Genomic DNA, 27,154 nt, shown 5'->3' with positions numbered 1-27,154 from the left:
CGTAAATAATGTTAAGAGGAAGATGCATTCAATCGATACCAACGGCCAGCATATTCCACTTACAGTCATATGCACGCATTCTCACCAAAACACACACCCATACAAGTAGACACACCGGAAAGAGAATGCGGCTTATTCCACTCAAGTGAAATGCCATCATCATCATGCTGTTGTTGTTGCTGCATGTAACTGCCAAAAACATTTCACTTAAACTATTTGAGAAAATTATGTTTCTCCTCAAATAGCGGAACTAATAATGCAGTTGCGTTAATAGGCAAATATAGAAGAGGTGTGGCATTGAGGGGTATTAAGAGAAGTCAGAGTCCTTTTAACTGAAAATCGAAGAGCTTCTAAAACCAATTTAGAAAAATAATAATAAAGTCCGGACAGATATAAAAAAAAGATTCCCAAAAACGATCCTATAGTAAAATGAAATGGCAAATGATTTGGAAAATATTTTGGCTCGCTACGGTCCAGTTTAAAACCCGATTTAGGCATATTTTCTAATAGGAGCAGAAAGTCAAAATTGTCCACTCACTTGTGGATTAACATTTTTTACAACAAGTTAAAAAGTATCAGTTGGTATTTCCGACAGATATATACCCTCAGCCTATGTTCGATTAAATAATCGAAATATATTTGACTAGTGTTACAATTATTCTAACGTTTGACCCTCTATAGAGCCGGTTCCGAAGAAATGGACCAATATTGTCCATTTTGTATCAGACCCAAAAATATGATATAAATATTCCAACGTTCCTGGTATGGATTATATTGACTCCCTCCTTCACTTTATATGAGATATGTAATAATTTTTAGAAAATGTTAAAATGTGCGTGATGTACCATATAGAGTCTAGCGAAATATTCAATTTTTATACTTCATCTGATACAAATAAAAAATATTGAGCGAAATATTGGGCTAAGTTACAAGAAAGGATATTTATGCCCAATTTTATGCGAAATCATAAATTCCGATAAATGTCATATTCATATCAGGCTTCTTATTGAGATAAATATTTGAGCATAGCAAGTAGTAAAGAATTGCTAAATTGTTTCGAAAGTTATGACAGATAATATTATTGAAAATTGTGACCCTTTGTGGGTGAGGTACCAGAAGGGGTTCGCAGATATATATCAACTTCATAACAGATCTTGTGTTAGCAAAAAAAAATTATGTGTGAATTTTGAAGAGATTTGGATGCTTATTTCGCTTTATTTGAGCGTTTTGTTTTTCAAAATCTTGAACCCTATGTATGGGGGAGGTACCAGAAGAAATGGTTCGATCTATACCACCTTTATAACAGATCTCATGTTGATAGAAATATTGAGATGTGCCAAGTCTAAATGGAATCGAATCTTAATGTGGCGTTTTATGAGCTTCATGGATATTCAAAATTTCGACACTTTGTGGGGAAGGTACCAGAAGGAGTGGACCGATACATTCCATGTTAAAAGCAGATCCTGGGTTTATAAAAATATTGGAATGTGTGAAATTTGAAGTCGTTCAGATACTTACATCACATTTTATAAGAGTTATAATTATTCAAAATGTTGACCCTTTTGTGGGGGAGGTACTTAATGGAGTGGACCGATATTGTCCATTTTCGCACTTGACCTAGAACTGGTGCAAATATAAGGATTTGCAAAGTTTGTGCAAAATCGGATTATTGCTTCGCAGAAAAACTATATTTTGTTTTTTTGGTTTTTGTAAATTTTGACCTTTTGTGGGGGAGTTAACCGAAGAAGTGAACCGATACATTCCATTTTCACACCAGACCTTGGGCTAATAAAATTATTGGGATGTGTGAAATTTGAAGATAATTGGACTCTTACATCACATTTTATAGGAGTTGTAATTATTCAAAATTTTGACCCTTTGTGTCCATTTTCGCACCTGACCTGACACTGATGAAAATATTAGGATTCGCAAAGTTCGAGCAAAATCGGATTATCATTTCTCTTTCTGTGCAAAAAATTATTTTCTTCGAAAATTTTGACATTTTGTGTGGGAGGTATTAGAAGGAGTGGACCGATATTGCCCATCTCCGAACTCGATCTAAGTTTAACAAAAATATTACGATGTACAAAGTTTGGATCAAATTGGATACTCCCTTCGAGAGTTATCGTGCGCACCAGCCAGACAGACAGACGGACGGACGGACATCGGTAGATCGACTCCAAATGTTCTGAAACGGATTTGGTCCAAAGAGACCTAGGGTCTAAAACCATTATTACCCTCTGTAGCCATATGGCTGAGGGTATAAAAATAATCTTTGTGAAATAACTGACTGACTGACATAGAAACTACGGCCAAACGAAACGGTTAAAGTTAGAATCTTCAAATTTTGCACAGGAGTCAGTGACAACGCTAGGTTTTTGGAAATTCGTACTAAAAGGGTACGACAGTACAAAAATATAGAATATTTTCGCGATAATATTCGACATTTATTCTGATGCCACGGTCGATTGATGAGAAAACCAAATTCGTCAGTTCACCACTTTCGGCCAAGACAAGCAACTCTTTAGCTCTATTTTCTTTCTGTTGCGGTGTAAGTTCTTGAATTTTTTAGGATTTCAATGGCTTTACCCTGAGCTAATTTTTCAATATTTGCCGAATTGAATATTGCGATATGTTCAACTCACGAGCCATTTTTCGGCTACCATGACGCGGGTTTCGATCAAGTCGCTCCTTTACCTATCGAACCATTTCTGCTGATGTTACTGTTTTCTTCCGTCCACTTCCTTGACGTCGGGCTACGCTACCAGTCACGGAAACGAGGGGTGGTGTGAGACATACTCCAGCATTTTATTTTCAGCATTTATTTATATGGGCGTTACTGTTGGTGTCTGCCGTTGAGAGAACGTATCACCACAACAAACCAACAGGACCAGAAAATCCATTACAAACTTTATATACGACGTAGGCTGCCTTTATTTATTTATTCTTTTTGATATCGTCCATTCCACATTTTTATACCCTCCACCATAGTATGGATTTGTGGATACGTTTGTAACACCTCGAAATATACTTTTAGACCCCACAACTCAGCATAAAATTCTATGTTGATTTGGCGATGTCCGTCCGTCTGTCTGTCTGTGGAAATAGCAGAAGGACAGACGTTCATTTCCGAACGAAATGAAGTAGATTGATAATATTTTACTCAAATGTGTATTATGTCTGCAGGACTTTTGGTATTGAAAATGGGCCATGTAGGTCCTCGTTTTGGTATAGCCCCCATATAACGGTACCTCCCGATATTCGGTATTTTGATGATTTTAGCGACATTATTCACCGGAATTGTTTCAAATTTGGTATTTGAAGTTTGAAATGGATACTACAGCCTAAAAAAGAAAATTGTCTGTGCAGGTCGACGTTTTGGTATAGCCACCATATAATGGTACCTCCCGATATTCGGTGTTTTGATAATTTCAGCTACATTATTTACCGGAATTGTTTGAAATTTGGTGTTTGAAGTTCGAAATGCCTATTTTGATGATTTTAGCTACATTATTCACCGATTTTTTCAAGCTTCAAGTGACCTATGCACGTCGTCGTACAGACCCTTATATAACAGCTACATTCGGCATTTTTTTTAAGATTTTAACAGAATTTTTTTATTATTTTTTTTTTAATATTTCCAAATTCGTTCCAAATGTTGAGGGGTATTTATTCAAAATTCGGCCAGACCGAACCTACAGTTTTTTACTTGTTATCAATAAACACGTAAAAAAACGGCTTCGTTTAGCCGGACCGAACTTTTCAAACCCTCCACCATTTGGAAGGAACTTGAAAATGTAAAAAAAAATCCGTCAAAAAATGGGGGCGTGGGCCTACCTATGTAATTTTTTGTCATAGACTACAGTACCAATTACGACCTTTAAATATGAAATTTGAGTGAAACCCCTCTACAATATGATGGAGGATAAAAAATGACTCCTTAAATAGCTTTTATCTTCGTATTAAAGAAAATTTCCTTCCCATATCATCCACATCATTCCGCTAAAAATTCTAATCCTTTCAACAACTAATCCTCTTCTACATTGCACTTCCATTGAATGTCCTTCGCATCACACACCTTAATCACGTAGAGAGACCATCATCAGGATGTCAAGTATGTTGGCGTATTTTGCATTGCATTTTCTTTTTTTGTTTAGTTTCTACGCCAACTATGTTCACTGGATCGGAGTTAGACTCTCCAAATGGCACCGCACGTTCGTATTAATAATGTTGGGATTTTTTCAACATTTGCTATTGGTATTTGCATTACCCACGAAAAATGTTAAAATAGTATTTGGGCAACAACAACAGCCAGTGCAACAAAAATGCTGGGGGGAAAAGCCTTTTTAGATTTTTCCGAATGTAATTGTGGGCATATAATGTACAGTGGTTGATCAATGGAATTATACAATACAAATTTTCGATGAAGAAAAGTATTGAGTATCGAAATTCGGGAGTAATATCCTTCTTCTGCAAAATACTTCAATTATCCCAAAACGGGATAATAAACAATAGGAGTTATGGACCACAAGCAATTTTTTTTTTCGAAAAAAATATGTTTTAGCTTAAATTTGTAGATCTTCCCCCAATAACCGAAAATGTCTCAATTTTGACTACCATAGATTAAATTATGACTGCTGTTGTTCAGCATTTTCGGTATTGGGGTTTTATATGCTTAGAAAATCAGAGAAAACTTCCTCAATTTGGAAAAATATTCTCCATTATATTTTATCATTCCCCTTTGTCTCAAAAATTTTCACATTTCGTAGCTCAAAATACCCCTGTATTATAAAAACCTTGACTAATACAAATTCACGTACCATTACCCATAGTCATCGGCTTGACACGTGTTTAGCAGCAACCACGTAATATCTACATATGTACATATATATCGGAGCATTTACGTGGCAAACATTAAAATCATCAACAGATTCATCCAGGACAATGCCAGGCACATAAGAACACACACACACACTCACAGATGGAAGAAATGCAAATATTTCTGCATTAAACTATTCACACAAATTTCTTTTATTTGGATTGGGAGGGGAGAAGTTTTAAAAAGTCTAAAAAATGCATATTCAAATCCTTGTTCACATAGGATAGGGAATAAGGCATTTTTATACGGACATGGAAAGAGGATACCAGAAGGTCTTCCTCTTAAAGAAGATCACCAGGTCTTCCTATGGAAGACCTGGAGGTCCTCTCAAAGAAGACCTGGATGTTTTCTCATGGAAGACCTTGAGGTCTTCTCATAGAGGACCTGGAGATTTTCTCATAGAAGACCTGGAGGTTTTCTCATAGAAGACCTGGAGGTCTTCTCATAGATGACCTGGAGGTCTTCTCATAGAGGACCTGGAGGTTTTCTCATAGAAGACCGGGATGTCTTCTCATAAAAGACCTAGAGGTCTTTTCATAGAATACCTGGAGGTCTTTTCATAGAAGAGCTGGATGACTTCTCATAGAAGACTTGGCGGCTTTCTCATAGAAGACCTGGAGGACTTTTCATAGAAGACCTGGAGGACTTTTCATAGAAGACTTGGAGGCCTTCTCATAGAAGACCTGGAGGTCTTCTCATAGAAGACCTGGAGGTCTTCTCATAGAGTACCGGAGATCTTCTCATAGAATACCTGGAGATCTTCTTATAGAAGACCAGGAGGTCTTCTTATAGAAGACCTGGAGGTCTTCTTATGGAAGACCAGGAGGTCTTCTCATAGAAGACCTGGAGGTCTTCTCATAGAAGACCTGGAGGTCTTCTCATAGAAGATCTGAAGGCCTTCTCATAGAAGACCTGGAGGTCTTCTCATAGAAGACCTGTAGGTCTTCTCATAGAAGAGCTGGAGGTCTTCTCATAGGAGACCTGGAGTTCTTCTGATAGAAGAGCTGGAGGTCTTCTGATAGAAGAGCTGGAGGTCTTCTTATAGAAGAGCTGGAGGTCTTCTGATAGAAGAGCTGGAGGTCTTCTGATAGAAGAGCTGGAGGTCTTCTGATAGAAGAGCTGGAGGTTTTCTGATAGAAGAGCTGGAGGTCTTCTCATAGAAGAGCTGGAGGTCTTCTCATAGAAGACCTGGAGGTCTTCTTGTAGAAGACCTGGAGGTCTTTTTGTGGAAGACCTGGAGGTTTTCTTGTGGAAGATCTGGATCTTCTCCTAGAAGACCTGGAGGTTTTCTTGTGGAAGATCTGGATCTTCTCTTAGAAGACCTGGAAGTCTTCTCCTTGAAGACCTTGGAGGTCTTCTCATAGAAGCCCTGTAGGTCTTCTTATAGTAGCCCTGTATGTCTTCTCCTAGAAGACTTGGAGGTCACCTCCTGGAAGATCTGAAGGTCATTTCCTAGAAGACCTGGAGGTCTTCTCCTGGTAAATATTGAGGTCTTTTATAGAAGACCTGGAGGCTAAAAGACCTGTAAGTCTTCTCATAGAAGACCTGGAAGTCTTCTCACAGAAGACCCAGAGGTCTTTTGCTAGAAGACCTGACAGTCTTCTAGTAGAAGACCACAATACGTTCTTTCGAGGACCAGAATATCTTTTTATATAGAAGACAACAAGGTCTTTTCATAGAAGGTATCTTATTAAAAGTTCAGAAGGTATAGAATACGCATTTGCAAATGGTTTCCCCTTCCATTTGGCCCACTTATTTAATGCCAATACAATTAAATGAAATTGAAATTACTTTATTTCATTTCGATTCTTCAAATCATTAACACAATTTCAATTCTCTTTTTTCCCTAAAAGTAAAATAAATAAACTACCCACAGCATGCACCGTAGGCATTAGTTCTAATTCAAAGTATACCTTAAGGCGCCAGAAATATGTCATGGTCGATTAGAATAACAAAAATTCACACGAACACACACCGACACGCAATTGTCCAAATCAAACATTTACAATACACTTGGCAGGTAAATTGCATTATGGCCAGTACTCTCGAAACAGGTGAAACGTGCCAATTGTCCGGGTATTCTTTGCAGGTTGCAAAAATTCCACTATTGACACACATTTTTTCTGACCTAAGGATATTTGTGAGTCCCCTCCCCCCGCCTTTTGGGACAAATGGTGAGTAAAAACCCACACGAAAAATATTTGCAGTTATTCAATCAAAAAAATCGAAGGAGGACCAGTACAAAAAAGCCAGTACCCTAAAGACCAGATTAGAACATTTTTTTCTACAATTGCTACTTGAAGGACAACAAAGTAATTTCGGAGCAGGTTTTTTTTCTGGGCAAATATTGTCGTTAGAGAAATTTGAGATTCTAAGAGGTTTTTTTTTTTTTGCATTTGATTTCATTTTCTTTTCAATGACAATTGTGTGGCAATTGGTTAGTGTAATGAAATCAATTTAAGAAATTGTATTGCATACTATTAGGCTTGTAATTTAATTTGCCATTGTGGCATAACTTGAGGGCTCCTTAGACATGGAATTCGAATTCTTTACAATTTAAGAAGGATTTATATTCTCTAAATACATATATTCTTATATTTTATACTTAAATATTAAAAACTAGTTATCGATAGTGGCTTTCACATACCCTAGACACCTCTAAATGTTTCTTTCATTTTATCTTTGACTTGTTTTAATATTTTTATTATTAAAATACCATAAAAAGAGGAAAGAAAAATGCAAAGATGTTGAGTAATGAAACCAATTGCATTTCGCGAGACATTCATTCATTCTTCAACAAAAAAATAAAACATTTAACAAATTTTTACTACCTCAGATGCGAACAAAAAGCAAATGAAAGCAGGGAGCAATAAACTACATGTTTGTTATGAATTATAAATGGAGAATGTCTGGTGGTTTACTCTCGAGGAAAAACAAGTAGAAAAACATTAAGTTCGGCTGGGCCAAACTTTTAATACCCTCCGCCTTAGGGTAAAGGAAACATTAGAAGAAATGTGGTTAAAACCATTAAAATGCCGAATATCGGGAGGTACCCTTATATGGGGGCTATACCAAATCGTGGACCTATAATTGCAATGACTCGCCACAAGAACTGGGACCCATTGTGACCTACAACTACCAATTTTCAGAGAAATTCTTGAAAAAATGTGTCAAAAATCATCAAAATACCGAATATCGGGAGGTACCCTTATATGAGGGCTATACCAAAACGTGGACCTATACATACAATGTTTAGCCACACGAACTAGGACCCATTATGACCCACAAATACCAATTTTTAGACAGGGTATTACCCTTATATGGGGGCTATTTTAGGAGGGTATTACCCTTATATGGGGGCTATACCAAATCGTGGACCTATAATTGCAATGACTCGCCACAAGAACTGGGACCCATTGTGACCTACAACTACCAATTTTCAGAGAAATTCTTGAAAAAATGTGTCAAAAATCATCAAAATACCGAATATCGGGAGGTACCGTTATATGGGGACTATACCAGAACGTGGACCGATATATCTCATTTTCAATACCAACCATCCTAGACACAATGCAAATAGCTCTGCTAAATTTTGGCGCTCTACGTCAAATAATGTGGGCTGTATCGTGATTTCAACAGACAGCAGACAGACGGACATCGTTAAATCGACTGAGAATCTTATGCTGATTATGAATATATATACTATATGGGGTCTACGACGAATATTTAAGGATGTTACAAACGGAATGACAAAGTTAATATACCCTCCTTTCCAAGGTGAAGGGTATAAAAACGGTTGGATTTTTATACCCTCCACCATAGTATGGATAGTATGTCTCAGGATATATTTATATGCCTTGATCAGCATAAAATTCTATTTCGATTTAGCAGTGTCCATCGTTCCGTGGCAATCACTCTAGTTTCCAAACGAAATGAATATTCAGATGCTTTAGGTGTACAGGGATTTTCATATTGAAAATGGGGAAAATGTAGGTCCACGTTTTGATATAGGTCCCATATAACTACGCCGACTGATTTAAGTTTTTACACCCTCAGCCATATGGCTACAGAGGGTATATATCATTTGATACGGCCAAAACGCGTCTCATCGAAATAACGGTTATAGATTCTAGGTCTCTTTGGACCAAATCCATTTCAGCACATTTGGAGTAGATCTAGCTATGTCCGTCCGTCGGGCTGATGCGCACGACAACTCTCGAAGGGAGTGTCCGATTTTGTGTATTTTAAAAATTCCATTAAGGTTTTTTAAATTGATTTTTTTTAAGTACTCTCAAGGATATTTGAAAATATTTCCAAGGACTTTCCGAGCCATGACTGTGAATTTTGAAAAATATTTTTTTTCCAAAGCTTTCGGAGATACTGTAATCAAAACCCCTGTTGGTCGGGGGATTTTAAAAATATATGGATATAAAAAACTTCAAGGACTTTAAGAGCCATGGTCGTAGATTTTTTCGTTTTACAAGGGTTTTCGTGTTTTTTTTTAAAAAAAAAAACATCCAAGAAATTTTCACAAATATTTTTAAAAATAATTTTTTAATAACATTTGTATCAACCGTGTTCAAGAAAAACGAAATGAAATCGCTGTGTTGACCATTAAGTGGCGTTGCCGGTATGCTGGCGTTTAGCGCGGCTATGGCTCGTCGGATTGGGGGTTGGTTCTTGCCACTTGCAGACCTTTTCGGTTGAACAAACAAAAAAAATCATACCGGACTTCAAACTAAATTAAAAAGGGGGTAAAAAGAAGCCTGAAACATGTCAACAAAAAAAATTAAAAAGAAGAAAACGTTCACCTAACTACAACCAAATCCCAAAATAATATTAGTTTTCTTCACAGAAACAGTGCTCCTGGCGGCTGACCAGCCAGGAGATAGCCCTCCCTCCGAGAACACCTCTCGCCATGACGTCTACTCATACTGGACGTCCCAGATCTGACCCTTGACTTACCGCATTTTATACCATTACCACCACCTTTTAAAAAAAAGCTTTAAGCCAAGGACATATTTGTTTTTTCTATATAAAATTGGTACATTTTATTTAAAATACTTTAAATACCCAAATAACAATTCGTAGAAGAAATTACATGCTAACTTTAATGTTTGCGTTCATGATTTCAATTCAATGAATAAATACTATTTTGCCAAAATTTACAAAAAAAAAACTTTACTTTTTCTTCTTTTAGACTGCGATTTCTGAAGACAAAAATTAGGGTGCAATAAAGGCAGCTTGCAATTGTGGTTCTTCCCAACAAGTATGTACGTAAGTATTGTTTTAAAGTTTAGCTTTACTAATTATATTCCACGTTGACTTTTTATTAATTATATTTCTTTCATTTAATTTCAGGAAAGGCAAACAAAGATGGAGTGTCGATTGCACTTAAAATCGACGAACTGATTAAAAGCCTGGTTACCTAACCTTGAATAGAGCTCTGTTCAACGTCGTGTACCTACAGACTAACCAAAAGGTGATTAAAATTTAAAATTGACTTCATTTGTTTCCCCTTCTAATTCATATTTCTCCTTTTTTCACAGAAAAAACCGCGGAATTTAATTATGATGCTTCGTCGTCCGTCTGTCTGTCCGAGGTTTCGTGTATAAAATGTCGATTGGGAATACCAAGCCACGCTGGGTTAGCAATGGCGCAAAATCAGCGGCTCCCTCGATGGATTGGATGGGCGATGGTGTGGCTTGTAGGCTCCAATTATTCAGGAATTTTTAGGTTTAAGATTTATTTTCTTGTTTTAGATTTTTAGTTAATTTTTTTGGTTTTTTTTTTTTCAATTTTGTTAAATTGTTTCCAAACTTTGTTTTAATTTTAAGAAAAGTTCAATTTGTCTTCTAATTTTAAATTTTTGTGAAAACTATTTGTTTTGTTTTCTTTCAACTTTTAGCCTTTTGTTGTTAAATTTTGCTTAATTATTTTAAGGCTTCCAATTTTGTTAAAAAAAGTTTGTATTTCGTGTTGTTGGTATATGTGTTTCAAACAAATAAAAACATTGAATTCACTTCTCAACAAGTGGTTCATCACCAAAAACTTTGTCGGCTTTTTTTTCTTCGCTGGTTACAGGGAGCCACGCATCCAATCTTCTTCGCAGGCAAAATCAAAAAGGACAGATTTTTTTTACAATTTTTGCCAGGAAATTCTGGCTGCCATTTTCCTCGCTTAATTTTCCCATTTTCTTTTTACATTATTCCCTAATATTGACATTTAAGTAATTGGAATAATCAGCTGTTCTTTAGTAATTGTTCTTCTTCTTCTAGCTATCAATTATTTTCAGGGTTACCCCTTTTAAAGGCGCACACCACAAAGCCAACTATCCTGCTGATATCCTTATCGAAGGATAGGGGGAAAAAAAGTGCGACCTTTGGTTTAAAAATGCAAAAAAAAATCAATGGTTTGATAGGGTATTTACAAAAAATCGGTGTTTGGCATCCCTAATAATCGCAGTATGGCATCCCTAACTCTGATTTTCCAAAATAAAATTAAATTTTGGTCTGATTTATTTATTACAATATTAAGCTCCATTAGCCCGTAGGAACATGGTATAACGTTTACGTCATACGCCACGCGTTATCGTTTAGTCTGACGTACGGTGACTACCGATAATAGTGACTTTCGATAGTAGTGACGTTTATGAATGAAAACAATCGGAGTACGCGTCTATTGTAATTTTTTTTTTTGGCGGATTGGAGCACGGACGGACGGAAAAGTTTGGAGCTGGAGAAATTATAAAATTTTAGGTAAGTAGAGTGAAAAAAAAATATAGTGAATTATAAATTAATTATAATACAATAAATGTAAATGCCGGGTGAGTGAAAATAACGTGTATAATTAAAGTGAAAAGTGAATAAAGTGCCGAAAAAAAATGAATGAAAGTTACAATCATAAACATACAGTGCGGGTGTATGTGCGAATAGTAACTTGCAAATAATTGCATTGAAAAAAATAATCCAGAGAAATCTAAGAAATTTCTATCGAAAACTAAAACAATAATAGGAAATATGATAAAAAAGTGGTTTTAATGAAACAAATTCAATTAATTTCCTAAAAATATTTATATATTCTAACCAAAAAAATTAATGATTTCCCTCTAGTGTGTGTGTGTGTGTGTAAATAAAAGTTGCATTTGCATTTACAATGAAAAAAATGCACTCATTAAGAAAAAATGTGACTTTGCGGAAACAATAAGTTCGAAATATAATTCGAAGTTAGTGAGTAGTGAATATAAATGAAACAGATAAAGAAAACAGAATTAAGGAATGAGTGAATAGTGCGAATAAAATTAAAATAGATAATATCACCAAAAGAAAAGAAAAATTGAAATGGTGAAAGCAAAACAAAATGCAAAAATTAACAATGTTGTGAACCAAAGAGATAAAGTGCAAAAAAAACTAATGAATGATTACTATTGGAAACACAGAAAATATTAAAGGAGATGAATAAAAATTAAGTGGAAAATAGTGAGAAATTTAGAATTGATCGGATGGACGTAAATTATTTGTGAAAATATTGTTTTTTTTTTTTTTTTTTTTTTAATGACGAAAAGTATAAAGAATTTAATTGAACTAAACCATGAAAAAGTTGCATGATTAAAAAAAAAAACAATTAATGCATAAAAAGTGATTTTACTAGTTAAAAACTGTGCAAATCTGTATCTAACAAAAATTTATAAAAAAATTAAAGTGAATGAAATTGAAATGCTATTGTGAATTAATTGAAAATAAAATATTCAAGAATTGGGCTTCAGTAAATTTAATATGACAAATTATGTGAAATGTTTTGAATTTTGATGAAAGTATTAAACTGAATGAAAAATTAATAATGATAAACTGAGAAAGTTTTCCAAATCGGACGGACATATTCGGTGTGATTGCCTAAAAATTAAAATTTTTTTACCATATTTGTTCTAAATTATATTTTGATTTTAACTTAAAGTTTCCTCTTTTTCACATATAACTAATACTTTCTCTTTCTGTTCTTATCTTTTCAGATTGGTGACTGCCTACGTTTGGATTGAACGAAAGGTAAGATTGAAACCTGATATTGTCTTTTTCTGTAGGGGTACCCTCAACTAGGTCCACACTTTGGTCAGATTGTTGGATACGATATTGTTTCAAATGCATTTAGATGTGTTTGATCGTGTCTTCCCGCTTCCAGACTCTAACGTCGTAAATCGATGACTGAAAGCTCTGCGACCTTGTGTACAACACTCTTCTGCCTTGTGCCATAGTTGCGTATGGGAATATAAAGGAAGAGCGCACAAAGGGTCAAGGACAGTCACAACGTGACTGCTCAGGAATCGTAGACATATGGTTAGAGTCGGTAAACCTGGGATGCTTCCGTTCGTAATCCAACGTATTCTTTCTGACCACTGCTGTTGGTGTCTAGGCGAGTGGCCTCCTATGGTTACATGAAAAAATTTTCAATGGTCTTAATGTTCGAAAAGACGACTAGAGAATTTACTTAACTTGGATATCTAATTCACAAAAGGTAAGTAGATATAGAAATGCTAATAATTTAATAAGAAAAATATTAATAACTTCCTTTTTTATCTTTCCAGACATTTATTACCTACCGGCGACTTAATTTGCCTCTCCTGTGAAACCAGGAAATTATATTTGATGGTAAGTTCGAGTAATCCTGTTCTCCTTTTTTCTCCAACAGGTGTACCATCGACTAGACCTTCAGCTTTTGTCAGAATGTCGGATACGATGGTTTGCAAATGCACTTAGGTGTATTTGTTCTTTTTGTCTTCTGGCTTCCAGACTCTAGTGTCGTAAGTCGGGTGAAGGACGGATCTGCGACCTCGTGTACAACAGTTCCCTGGCCCGTGCCAAAGAGCGAACGGCTACTGCTTCACCGCGAAAGGGGAATTGCACTAATGGTCAAAGACAGTCACCAGGTGACTGCTCCGGATGCGCAGACATCAACTAGAGTCGGTAAACCCAGAGTGCTTTAATTCGTACTCTGACCTCACAATTCTGACATCTGCTGTTAGAGTCTAGAAGATTGGACTCCTGTTCGGATGGAAAAAAACAGGGTTCCGAACTTCATCAAATGTTCTAGCCGATACTTGTGGTGGGACTACGGTCAGCGCTTTAGAAATGAACGTAAGTTGTAGTTTTAATTCTATTTCGTAGTTTTCGTAATTTTGCTCTGGAAAATGAGAAAAATTATGAGAACACTATCTATTTTAAACTTAAATTTTGTAATTTATAACCAGAATTTAGCAAAAAAAAAACTTTGTAAGTATGGCTTGAGATGGATATTTCAAATTTAATTTTATTTTTATGTTAGTCATTTTTATTCGATTTTTTTCTATTTTGCCAATAATCCTACATAATGATATTTCACTAATTCATATTTTTTTTTCTCTTCTTTATAAAAAAAACTGGAGAAATGGGTTTCAACCTTTACCCATACACAACTACACATCACTCAGGAAGGAAAAGCTGTCCTACAGCTTGTGAAAATTCGGGAGTAATAAAAGGACATATCGTAAGTTGTAATTCAGGTTAGTCCTCTTAATATTATATCTTAAATAATTGTTATAAAATTGGTATTTTTTTTTTAATTCAGGTACTACTTCAACTAAATTAAATTGGATCTTCCGGAACTCTTTGAAAATTCAGGTGAGTATTGGAAAAATTTAAATAATGTTAGGTGGTGGATTTCTGGTAAAAATAGTGGTAAGTCAAGGTCAAATAAACTGTTTCTGTACGAATTCTAAAATGTTTCACTTTTTTTACAGGGATTTGGTGAGTTACACTGGCAAAACTGTGGGATTTAAATGAAGTAAAAACGAACGGAGAAAAATGGAATATGGAATAAGCGGCTTACACAGACATCCCTCAAGAAGTTCCATGACAATACGACCAATGGTCGGAAGCCAAAATTGTCGCAGGACCGAATGGAAACTCTAGGTAAGTCTGAGATCAGCTACCAAATTTCGGGTACTGAAATTAAATATAGACAGAAACTAAAATCTAAAAAACCCAAATTAACAAATTCGTTTGAGAATAACAATTCATATTTGCGTAGCAGCGCGTCACCTGCCTTCTTATAGGCTGCTTAGACGGGTCTCCACAAATCAGAACTGTTAAACCAGACGAATTCTTTCAACGTTATAACTCTAAGAAATCTGAAATTTTAACTTTACTAAAATATGAAATTTTATTAAAATGCTAGTGCAATTAGAAGTATTAAACTAGAACGACTAAGCCACTAGAAAAAACTAAAAATCATATTTTTCCCAAATATAAATGATGTTTACCCGAGTCTTGGATGAAGCAACGCGTCAGGACTCTTAATTAAACCTAGACGGGACTCATTAAAGATTCATGGTAAACACATTTATACACTACGACTAAAAATTATTAAAAACTAACATGTCTCAGGCCCCACATTCTGGGCGCCATTTTGTATCAACCGTGTTCAAGAAAAACGAAATGAAATCGCTGTGTTGACCATTAAGTGGCGTTGCCGGTATGCTGGCGTTTAGCGCGGCTATGGCTCGTCGGATTGGGGGTTGGTTCTTGCCACTTGCAGACCTTTTCGGTTGAACAAACAAAAAAAATCATACCTGACTTCAAACTAAATTAAAAAGGGGGTAAAAAGAAGCCTGAAACATGTCAACAAAAAAAATTAAAAAGAAGAAAACGTTCACCTAACTACAACCAAATCCCAAAATAACATTAGTTTTCTTCACAGAAACAGTGCTCCTGGCGGCTGACCAGCCAGGAGATAGCCCTCCCTCCGAGAACACCTCTCGCCATGACGTCTACTCATACTGGACGTCCCAGATCTGACCCTTGACTTAGCGCATTTTATACCATTACCACCACCTTTTAAAAAAAAGCTTTAAGCCAAGGACATATTTGTTTTTTTCTATATAAAATTGGTACATTTTATTTAAAATACTTTAAATACCCAAATAACAATTCGTAGAAGAAATTACATGCTAACTTTAATGTTTGCGTTCATGATTTCAATTCAATGAATAAATACTATTTTGCCAAAATTTACAAAAAAAAAAAACTTTACTTTTTCTTCTTTTAGACTGCGATTTCTGAAGACAAAAATTAGGGTGCAATAAAGGCAGCTTGCAATTGTGGTTCTTCCCAACAAGTATGTACGTAAGTATTGTTTTAAAGTTTAGCTTTACTAATTATATTCCACGTTGACTTTTTATTAATTATATTTCTTTCATTTAATTTCAGGAAAGGCAAACAAAGATGGAGTGTCGATTGCACTTAAAATCGACGAACTGATTAAAAGCCTGGTTACCTAACCTTGAATAGAGCTCTGTTCAACGTCGTGTACCTACAGACTAACCAAAAGGTGATTAAAATTTAAAATTGACTTCATTTGTTTCCCCTTCTAATTCATATTTCTCCTTTTTTCACAGAAAAAACCGCGGAATTTAATTATGATGCTTCGTCGTCCGTCTGTCTGTCCGAGGTTTCGTGTATAAAATGTCGATTGGGAATACCAAGCCACGCTGGGTTAGCAATGGCGCAAAATCAGCGGCTCCCTCGATGGATTGGATGGGCGATGGTGTGGCTTGTAGGCTCCAATTATTCAGGAATTTTTAGGTTTAAGATTTATTTTCTTGTTTTAGATTTTTAGTTAATTTTTTTGGTTTTTTTTTCAATTTTGTTAAATTGTTTCCAAACTTTGTTTTAATTTTAAGAAAAGTTCAATTTGTCTTCTAATTTTAAATTTTTGTGAAAACTATTTGTTTTGTTTTCTTTCAACTTTTAGCCTTTTGTTGTTAAATTTTGCTTAATTATTTTAAGGCTTCCAATTTTGTTAAAAAAAGTTTGTATTTCGTGTTGTTGGTATATGTGTTTCAAACAAATAAAAACATTGAATTCACTTCTCAACAAGTGGTTCATCACCAAGAACTTTGTCGGCTTTTTTTTCTTCGCTGGTTACAGGGAGCCACGCATCCAATCTTCTTCGCAGGCAAAATCAAAAAGGACAGATTTTTTTTACAATTTTTGCCAGGAAATTCTGGCTGCCATTTTCCTCGCTTAATTTTCCCATTTTCTTTTTACATTATTCCCTAATATTGACATTTAAGTAATTGGAATAATCAGCTGTTCTTTAGTAATTGTTCTTCTTCTTCTAGCTATCAATTATTTTCAGGGTTACCCCTTTTAAAGGCGCACACCACACATTCAGAAATTTAAAGAAAATTAGGAACTCTCATAGATTTTTAGAAATACTTTTCAAATTGCATTGTCAAAGAGATCAGCTGAAAATGTGCACCTTCGGTTGGCCACCAAAACTCGAGCGTCGGCCATTTTATGGTGTGGGCCGCCATAAGAGCCGATGGTCGCTCTCCGCTCGTATTAATTGACCGTGGCATCAGAATGCATGCCGACCTTGGCTAATTTCAACAGGACTCAGCACCATCGCACTCAGCACGCGCCAGCCAAGAGTGGTTACAAAATTAAGTTAATCGCTTCATTTCCAGCGCACAATGGCTAACAAAATCTCCGGATTCCAATCCGTTGGACTATTGTGTCTGGAGTATTTTGGAAAGCAAGGTTGGCACTAAAAAATACCAAAGTGTCGATCACCTCAAGCAAACGCTTCACCGGGAATGGGCAAAAATACCGCAGAGCAACATTCGGACAGCGTGTGACGGCTTCATTGGCCGTTTGAAGGCCATAATTCGTGGCAAAGGTGACCAATTCGAAGACATCTAAACTTATTCTAAAATTTGATGCTATTTCCGACATTTTTTTCTTTCATTCAATAAAATTTAAAAAAAAGTAAAAATTATGGCATTTGAATTTGTTGCAGTCTTTTTACCTCACCATATAATATTGCCGACTGACTTAAGTTTTCATACCCTCAGCCATATGGCTACAAAAGTTTATATATCATTTGATAATCGTGTCTCATCTATATAACGGTTTCAGATCCAGATTTAAATATCTGTACGTCTGGCTCCGTTTGTATGTCTGGCTGATGCGCACGATAACTCTTGAAGTGAGTATCCGATTTGATCCAAACTTGGTACATCGTAATATTATTATCAAACTAAGATCGTGCTAGGAGATAGATTATATCGACCTCTACTTCTGGTACATCCCACGCAAAAATTCGAAATTTAAAAGAAAGTATGTTAAAGAACAGAAAGATAAAGGATACTCCGATTCTGCTTCAACTTTGCAAATCCTAATATTTGCATCAGTGTTAGGTCAGGTGCGAAAATAGACAATATCGGTCTACTCCATCAAGTGCCTCCCCCACAAAGGGTCAAAATTTAGAATAATTATAAATCTTATATGTGGGAATCCGATTGTCTTCATATTTCACACATCCCATTACTTCCACTAACACAAGGTCTGGTGTGAAGATGGAATATATCGGTGCACACCTTCAGGTACCTCCCGCACAAAGGGTCAACGTTTTGAATATCCATGAAGCTCATAAAACCAAAATTTACATCCAATTCCATTCAGACTGGGCACATCTTCATATTTCTATCAACACAAGATCTGATATAAAGATGGTAGAGTTCGGACCATTCCTTCTGATACCTCCCCCACAAAGGGTCAACGTTTTGAACATCCATGAAGATCATACAACGAGATGTTAACATCCGATTCCTTTCAGCCTTGGTACATCTCAATATTTCCATCACTACAAGATTTGTTGTAAAGATGGTACCTTCCCCACAAAGGGTTCAAGATTTTGAAAAACAATATGCCAATAAAACTCGAAATAAACATCCTATTCTCTTCAAATTTCACACATACAACCATGATTGTAGATTATGCGTTTTTAAATGGACCCGTGGTTTTACTTTTTTAACAATTAAAAAAGTGTTGAGGAAACCATGACCGTGGGCTTTAAAAAAATATTTTGTTTTAAGTGCCGTGGGCATAGTTTTTTAATATTTTTTAAGGTCGTGAATTTTTAAAAATATATTTCTATGTCCATTTCCGTGTAAATGGATTTTTTTGTTTTTTGTTTTACAAGAACTTACGTGTATTTTAAAAAGACCTTTAAGAATTTTTTTAAAATATTTTTTGAAATAAATTTTTCAAATACTCTCAAGGATATTTGAAAATATTTTCAAGCCATGACTGTGAATTTTAAAAAATATTTGCATATTTCGCAGGTGAGGCACTGAAAACACCAAATCGGGTGAAACACATATATTGAAGCTATGGCTATATCTGAACAGACTTTCACCAAAATTGATGTACTTACTTCTAATCTGAATTCGGTCAGATGTGCCAAAATTTAGGTCATTTGGGCTGATATTAGTCATTTCGAGCACAATTTACTGGGAATCGGTTAAATTTATATATGGGAGCTATATCCAAACTCAAACCGATTCTCATCATCTTCAATTAGATTCGTCCTTGGGCCAAGCAAGTATTGTTTGGAAAATTTCATATCAATCGGATAATAAATGCGACATGTATTTCGTTCACAAAAATACATGGACAGATGACATACATAAATCGACTCAAAAAGTGAAGATCCTTAAAAGTAACTATGGTCCTATCTCGCTTCCTTCAAAATGTACAAACAAATGCAAAAAGACATAACACCCTTACCACTATGTGGTGTAGGATATAGAAATCCAGGACTTTCAAAGCCTTGCTCTCTCAAATTTTTAAAAAAATTACCAAGCCCTGTTTTTAAGGAACTTTAGGGCCATATTCTTGGATTTCTGATTCTTTTCATTCAAGCTTTTCAAAGTCATGCTCTTGCTTGAAAAAATAAATATAGACGTATTTTGAAAATATCTTGAAAGATTTTGTCAAGGATTCTCAAAACTTCGTTATTAAATTCATGACATTTCGTATATTTCTCTTTGTTTTCTTCTCCTTTAAACATTTTTTTCTCGAGTGTACCCTGCAATGCATTATCAAAAAAAACCTCCCACATGAAATATTATAAATCATATTAAATATTTTGCATGCACACAGACATATGTAATAAAATGCATATATTTACATTCAACTACAAATGTGTGTGTCTACATGTACATGTGTCTTTACGTCCGCTTATAACTTCCGTCTACAAATATTCATAAATGAAAAAGTAGCTGGTAACGTTTACTTTTTAAACATTGCGAGATGGAAGAACACACCTATGGAACGTACACACGCATACACACATGGTGATACACCTTCACTAAATGCAAGAAAGTGTCTGTGATCTAGAGCCGCACAGGCACACACACATACACATTCAATTATGAAGAAAAATAAGTACTTTGGTAATGAATGACGACGATGCACACACAAACACACACTCCACAAATGAGCGAATGAATGAATGGGCGTTTGAAAGGACGAAAGAAGGTACATATAAAAACCACATAACTACTTCAAAAAAAAGGAAGAAAGAAATGAAAACCCTTAGAAATGCTGATGCAGTTGCTCATACAGTTGTTGCAACAAAAAAAGTTGGTTGCCGAGAATAGTCTACCAGTCATCCTCACCTCAGCCAGGCAATGTGGCAACAGTATGAGAAAATTAAATGTTCAAGTATCATCGCAGTCATATCATCATCACTTGCATATTATATAATAATGTATGATGATTTTCTACACATGTTCCCCCTTCCATCTTTTTTTGTTGGCCTCTTTGTTGCAACAACCAGCTCCTTCTGTTTCGTACACATTTGTTTTAATGCCCAGACATAAATATTTCCATCAGTCGGTTTTAATCAGCATTAGGTGCAATTTGTAAAAAATTATGAGAACCTTAGTAGGTTGGGGATGGAATGAGAGAAACCAAAAAAAGGGGGGACAATACAGGCCATGTGATACCCTACACCGTACTCTTAGCATAGGACTATTCCAAGATCATATAAAGAAAGAAGGAAGATCTTTAGGTATGAGATTTTGAAGTTTGAGTAGATTTTCGTGGAAGGTGAGCCTTAAGGCGGGATTTTTTTGGATATTAATAAAAAAATGAGCAACAGAGTACTTTTTGGACTAAGACATCATAAGTTTGGAGCTTGAATCTAAAAATATAAGATTTTAGTTACTATTGATGTGTGATATTAGACCAGGTGGTGTTTTTGGAAGGTTGTACTAAAAAGGGTACTAAAATGTCCTAAAAACTCTTTTAGGGCTAGAATATTCTAATTTTACATGTACATGATTATTAATACCGGTCGTAAGATATGCTAGTATTTATAGAAGTTCGTACTGAAGTGGTTCTAACAAGTTAAAAAGTATATGTCGGGATGCCGACTGATGTATACTCTCAGCCAATGATCGATTATTTAAATATATTTCGACTTGTATTATGATTTTTCAAATTGTTGACCCTCTATGGAGTAGGTTCCGAAATAATGGACAAATATTGTCCATTTCGTGTCGGACTTAAATAAATATGATATAAATATTGCGACGTGTGAGGTTTGGACATCAATTACTTCTTTAACTTTATATGAAATAGGTGATAATTTTTAGAAAATGTAAAATGTGCGAGAGGTACCAGATATAGCCGACGGAAGTGGTCCTTCACTTCGTCTAATAGAGATAAAATTTTTTGCGAAATCATAAATTCCGATTAATTCCATATTTATCTCTGGTTTCTGGTTGAGTGAAATATTTAGTTTTAAAGAATCGCTGACTCGTTCGACAAATTATGTCTGATAAAAGTATTGAAAATTGTGACCCTTTATGGGTGAGGTACACAGTAGGGTTTCCAAGATACATATCATCTTCACAACAGATCTTATGTTAACAAAAATGTTTGTCTGATCTCTATTATCCATCATTTATAATAGATCTTGTGTTGATGGAAAAATCATACCAAGTCTGGAATGAGCTTCATGGATATTCAAAATTTTAATCCTTTGTGGGAGAGGTACGAGAAAAAGTAGTCCGATCTCTACCATCCTTGTAACAGATCTTGTGTTGATGGAAATATTGAGATACCAAACCTGAATGGAATAGGATCTTAATTTCGCGTTTTATGAGAGTCATAGATTTTCAAAATGTTGACCCTTTGTGGGGGAGCTACCTAAAGGAGTGGACCAATATATACCATCTTCACAGAAGGTCTTGTATTAATAAAAATAATGGAATGTGTGAAATATGAAGAGAACTTATTTTCAATTTTATAATCGTTTTGGTTATTCAAAACTTTGACCCTTTGTGGGTGAGGTAGCAGAAGAAATGGTCCGATCTCTACCATCTTTATACCCTACAACACTATGTGTTGGGGGTATTATAAGTTTGATTAGGCCAAAAATTATGTAACACCTCGAAATATTGATTTCCCACATAGGAAAGTATATATGGATCTTCCTAGCTCGCCGAGCTGAGTCGATCTAGATATGTATGTCCGTCCGTCCGTCTGTCCGTCTGTCCATGTTAATTTGTAATCACTCTACAGGTCGCAATTATGGCCCGATCTTCACGAAATTTAGAATGGAGGTGGGGTTAATGTCAGAATAGAACCCTATTTCTTTTGGAGATGATCGCATAATATTTAGGGGTCGAAATGGACCAAAAACTGAAAAAATCCTGATTTTGCAGTTGCTCTACAGGTCGCAATTATAGACCAATCGACGCGGAAGTTAGCATGGGGCTAGAGCTTAGGGCTGGGCAGAAGCCATCCACTTTTGATGGTCATCGGCTAATATTTAGTGGGTGAAAAAGGCTATGACATTTGAGTTAAATAAAATCAAATCTTCCATTAAACCGCGAATATTTTTAGTCCCGGCGAAATCACAAATAGACAAACAGGTCAATTCTGACCGTTACGTAGATGCCGATAGTAAATATATCGCTTATATATAGCGAAATATATAAAATACATATATACAAAGAAAGAGGATGTTAGCTAAAATGCTTATACCTCAAGAATGGGTGGATCGATTTTGACAAATTTTGTCAATTCAAGCATAAAATCTAAAAAAATCTCATAAAAAGATACCAGTAATGATGTTATTATAGATTTTGTAGTATTTTGTGACATTTTTTATTTTTTCATATTTTTTATCGCATGCGATTTTTTCATTTTGACTTAAAATATTGATGTGTATATTTTGTAATATTTTTTCATTTTACAACACAGGTTGGGGTTATTATATACAGGCTGCAATTATCCTCACGAAAAAGGGTAGGGTTAGGCTCAGAATGGCTAGGCCTATTGTTTTCAAATATGTCCGCAATATATTTAGAGGTTGAAATGGACCAACAACTAAAATTTTTCCTTATTTTGCAGCCTTTAAAAAGTTAACAAATTGAATACAAAGGAAATCTCGCATGAAGTCAGAGTTTATGACATACCAACATTACTTACAGGCGATATTCGAAATACACAAAAAGTGAACTTCTGGCTTGTTTATGCTGATTTCGTTGATAAATAAAGCCAAATATCGTAGACAAGCAACTCTTGCTTTTGGAGATGATCGCAAAATATTCAGGGGTTCAAATGAACCAAAAACAAAAAAAATTCCAGCTCACACAATTGAAGAGAGTTATGAACAGGGAAGAATTCTAGCATTTTGGATAACCATTGGTATATGTAGCTGTAAAATGGACCACAACAAATACCAGCATGATGGAGTGCGTAAATATTGGGCAAATGTCCCTGGTCAAAACGCTAAGGGTAATATCTGGGCAGTGGTCCAAGACATAATTTCAAAAGCGAAAAGCTTCTAACATATTGTAGTGTTGTAGGGTATCACATGGTCGGCCCCGCACGACTATAGCCTTTGCTTACTTGTTATAACAGATCCTGTTTTGATAGAAATATTGAGATGTACAAAGTCTGAATGAAATCGGATGTTATTTTCGTATTTTATGAGCTTCATGGTTATTCAAAATTTTGACCCTTTGTGAGGGAGGCACCAGAAGGAGTTGACCAATATATGCCATCTTCACAGAAGATCTTGTATTAATTGAAATAATGTGATGTGTGAAATATGAAGAAAATCGTTTGCTTATTTGGATTTTATAATCGTTTTGGTTATTAAAAACTTTGAACCTTCGTGGGGGAGATGCCAAAAGCAATGGTCCAATCTCTACCATCTTTATAAAAGATATTGTGTTGATGGAAATATTGAGATGTACCAAGTCTAAATAAAATCGGATGTTAATTTTACGTTTTATGAGCGCCATTGATATTCAAAATTGTAATCCTTCGTGGGAGAGGTACCAGAAGGAATGTTCCGATCACTGCCAGCTCTACAACAGATCTTATATTTATAGAAATATTAAGATGAAGCAAGTCTTAAGGGAATCGAATGTTAATTTCGGTCTTTATGACTTTCATGGTTATTCAAATTGTTGACCCCTTGTGGGGGTGGTTTCAGAAAGGGTGAATATTTGAAGAGGTGAACCGCTTTATAGCATCTTCACAGCAGATCTGGTATTAATAGAAATAATGAGATGTGTTAAATATGAAGATAATCGTATGATTATTTTGGATTTTATACTCATTTAGGTTAATCAAAACTTTGACCCTTTGTGGGGGAGGAGGGGGGATCTGATCCCTCCCATCTTTATAACAGATCTTGTGTTGACGGAAATATTGAGATGTGCCAAGTCTGAATGAAAACGGATTTAAAATTCGCGTTTTATGAGCTTAATGGATATTCAAAATTTTTACCCCTTGTGGGGGAGGTACCAGAAGATGGGCACCGATATATTCCATCTTCACACCAGACCTTGAGTTAATAAAATCGGAATATCTTTTCTCTTTCTGTGCAGTAAAATATTTTTTTTTTTTTTTTTTTTTTTTTTTGAAAATGTCGATCTTTTGTGGTGGAGGTACCAGATTTAGTCCGAAAACCATTATTTCGATGAGGCACGATTTGGCCGTTTCAAATGATATATACCCTCTGTAGCCATATGACTGAGGGTATAAAAATACTTAAATTTCTTTTGAAAATGAGAAAATTAGGAATTTTATTATTTCTGTACCATATGGCGTATGACTATTATTAATTCCGAGTACCCTTGGTAATTTGTTTATAACTTTTTTTCTGTGGCAAAAATTTTCAAAATCTAAAAAGACTTTGTAAGAAGATACTTCACGGGAAAAATATAATTTTTTTTATATATTTATTTATTATAATTTATTTATTTATATATATTTTTTTGTTGTTTAGTTTTTTCTTGTTTCTTTTTTTTTCCTAAAAATTCTTAATGAGGTATAATTTTTAAAAAATTTAGAATAGTAGAAGAAGAGAAGAGTTTTCTTGGTCAACGAAGACTTCAAGTGCGACAAATCAAAGTCTTTCGGAAAATTTATATCTTATGGTCAATAACAAAAATTTTCATAATTTTAAAAGAATTTCTACGAAGACGCCGTTCGTCAAAAATCAAAATTATTTTGTACTTTTTTCTGGGGAATTTAGAGTATTTTATTGTTAATAAATACAATTCGAAAAGTACTTGAATTTCTGTTGAAATTTAATAAAAAATTAGTTTTTCTAATTTCCGTACCATATTGCGTATGAATATTATTAATTCCGGGTTACTTTTGTATATTAGTTATAACTTGTATTCTATAGCAAATATTTTTAAAATTTCAATTGATTTTGCAAGAAAATACCTCGCGGCCAAATTACGTTGTTGGAATTCGTGTTCTAGGGCGTGGTAATTTTTGGAAAAATCGATGACCATAAGAATTCGTTAGGAATTTATATCGATAGCCACCGGATCGGTGATCTAAGTATTTTGTGTGCCATCAACTCAGGCGTCCTAATTGTGAGAAGTTTACTAATCACTAAGGTATGTACAGAGAGTAATGGATTGTTATTAAATTTGTTAAAAATGTAGTGGAATTCCTCTTAGAAATAAATGAATAATGCATTTTTTAAATTTCGTACCATATGGCGTATGACTACTATTAATTCTGGGTCTCTTTTGTTTTTTGTTCATAACTTGCGATGTATGGAAAATATTTTCTAATTTTTAACAACATTTGCAAAAAGGCCCTGTACGGAATAAATAGAAATTATTTCATTCATGTTAACTGGGACGAATTTAAAGCAAAAATTAATTTAAATAAATAATTTGTAGAAATTATTCGTATGTGTTAGTTTGCTGATGTGAGAAAAAGTGCAAACATCAGCGTGCATAAAAGCTCATCTATGGCATATGAACCGTATTTCTGAAATACTGAATAACTTGGTGGCTACAAGAGCCTTAGTATCCACATAGAATATAATTCTGATTTTTTTAAATTTCAGTAACATATGGCGTATGACTGTTATTAATTCAAGGTTTCTTTTGTATTTTGATAATAACTTGGGTTCAATGGGACATTTTTTCAAAATTTAAAAGGATTTTGTAAGAAGACATTTTACCGCAAAAATAGAATTTATTTAATTTCAGTTGACTGGAGAATTTAGGGCTTTACCAGTACCCAAACTATACGTTCCGTAATATATGAAGTATTCTTAAATTTAAAATATATTTTTTAGTCATTTATTCCCTTTTGCTTAACATTACCATAACTTCTTATATCCTGTTGTAGCGTACAACAAAACTTATTTAAATATGGAGTTTATAAATATTACTCTTTATTTTTTGTTTTTTATTCTCAAAAAAAAATTCTAAAAGATCCAGCTCATTATGTGGGTATGAACAGTTTACCTAAGTATCATCATAATAAAGGAGTAGTTGAGTACATGCATATGTATCTTATCCCATACTCTGACTGTGTCTATTTAAATATGGTATTTAAATGTGAATATTGAAATAACAAAGACTAAACAAAAACCCAAGCACTCTCTCTCTCTCTCTCTCTCTTCCCTTCTTATTCTGATTCTTGAAATTCCATTCACATTCATTTCCATCCAATTTTTCCTCCCCACTTTTATGCTTTTCATAATGTGTAGTTAACATTTCCTAATTGTATGCATGCGTTTTTAACGCCTACAGTTATGCTTTGTAAATGTACAAAATTGTTGATTTTTTATTTCTATTTCTTTTGATGGAAATTTGCAATGTGTTAGACTAGGTGACTTTGTTTGCTATTAAAAAAGGAAGATATTTTATAAAGTTTGGGGAATTATGAATAGAATTTGTGATTTGAGTTAAATATTACGAAGAGAAAGATGGAAAGAAGAAACAAATTCAATATCAATGTGAAGGTTTCGATTATTCGTTTAAAATGGTTGATTTTATGGTCTTTAAGATATATTCATAAAAAATCCTTGATTAGACCTTGAAAATATTGATTTAAAAATCCATTCGTATTAGTTCTTGAAAAATTCACGATTATTGCTCTCTTAGTTTTTGAG

At 34.7% G+C, this 27,154-nt stretch overlaps 2 long non-coding RNA genes across 4 annotated transcripts; both read left to right on the top strand.

Annotated features, from left to right (window-relative positions):
• Positions 1-10,058: 10,058 nt before the first annotated feature.
• LOC131805428 (uncharacterized) lies at positions 10,059-14,370 on the top strand. 2 transcript variants are annotated; one of them, XR_009343681.1, is made up of 4 exons: positions 10,059-10,156; positions 10,241-11,637; positions 12,888-13,387; positions 13,458-14,370. It is a non-coding gene; the product is annotated as an uncharacterized LOC131805428 (long non-coding RNA). The 2 variants fall into 2 exon arrangements; XR_009343682.1 differs by having other exon boundaries at positions 10,066-10,152.
• An 81-nt stretch (positions 14,371-14,451) lies between these two features.
• LOC131805427 (uncharacterized) lies at positions 14,452-16,789 on the top strand. 2 transcript variants are annotated; one of them, XR_009343680.1, is made up of 5 exons: positions 14,452-14,529; positions 14,649-14,820; positions 15,956-16,032; positions 16,117-16,237; positions 16,305-16,789. It is a non-coding gene; the product is annotated as an uncharacterized LOC131805427 (long non-coding RNA). The 2 variants fall into 2 exon arrangements; XR_009343679.1 differs by having other exon boundaries at positions 14,455-14,586.
• Positions 16,790-27,154: the final 10,365 nt, after the last annotated feature.

The sequence above is a fragment of the Musca domestica genome, unplaced genomic scaffold (genome assembly GCF_030504385.1).
Source record: "Musca domestica strain aabys unplaced genomic scaffold, Musca_domestica.polishedcontigs.V.1.1 55, whole genome shotgun sequence".
In the NCBI taxonomy this organism is placed as follows: Eukaryota; Metazoa; Arthropoda; class Insecta; order Diptera; family Muscidae; genus Musca; species Musca domestica.
This window is presented reverse-complemented; position numbering and strand designations above follow the sequence as displayed.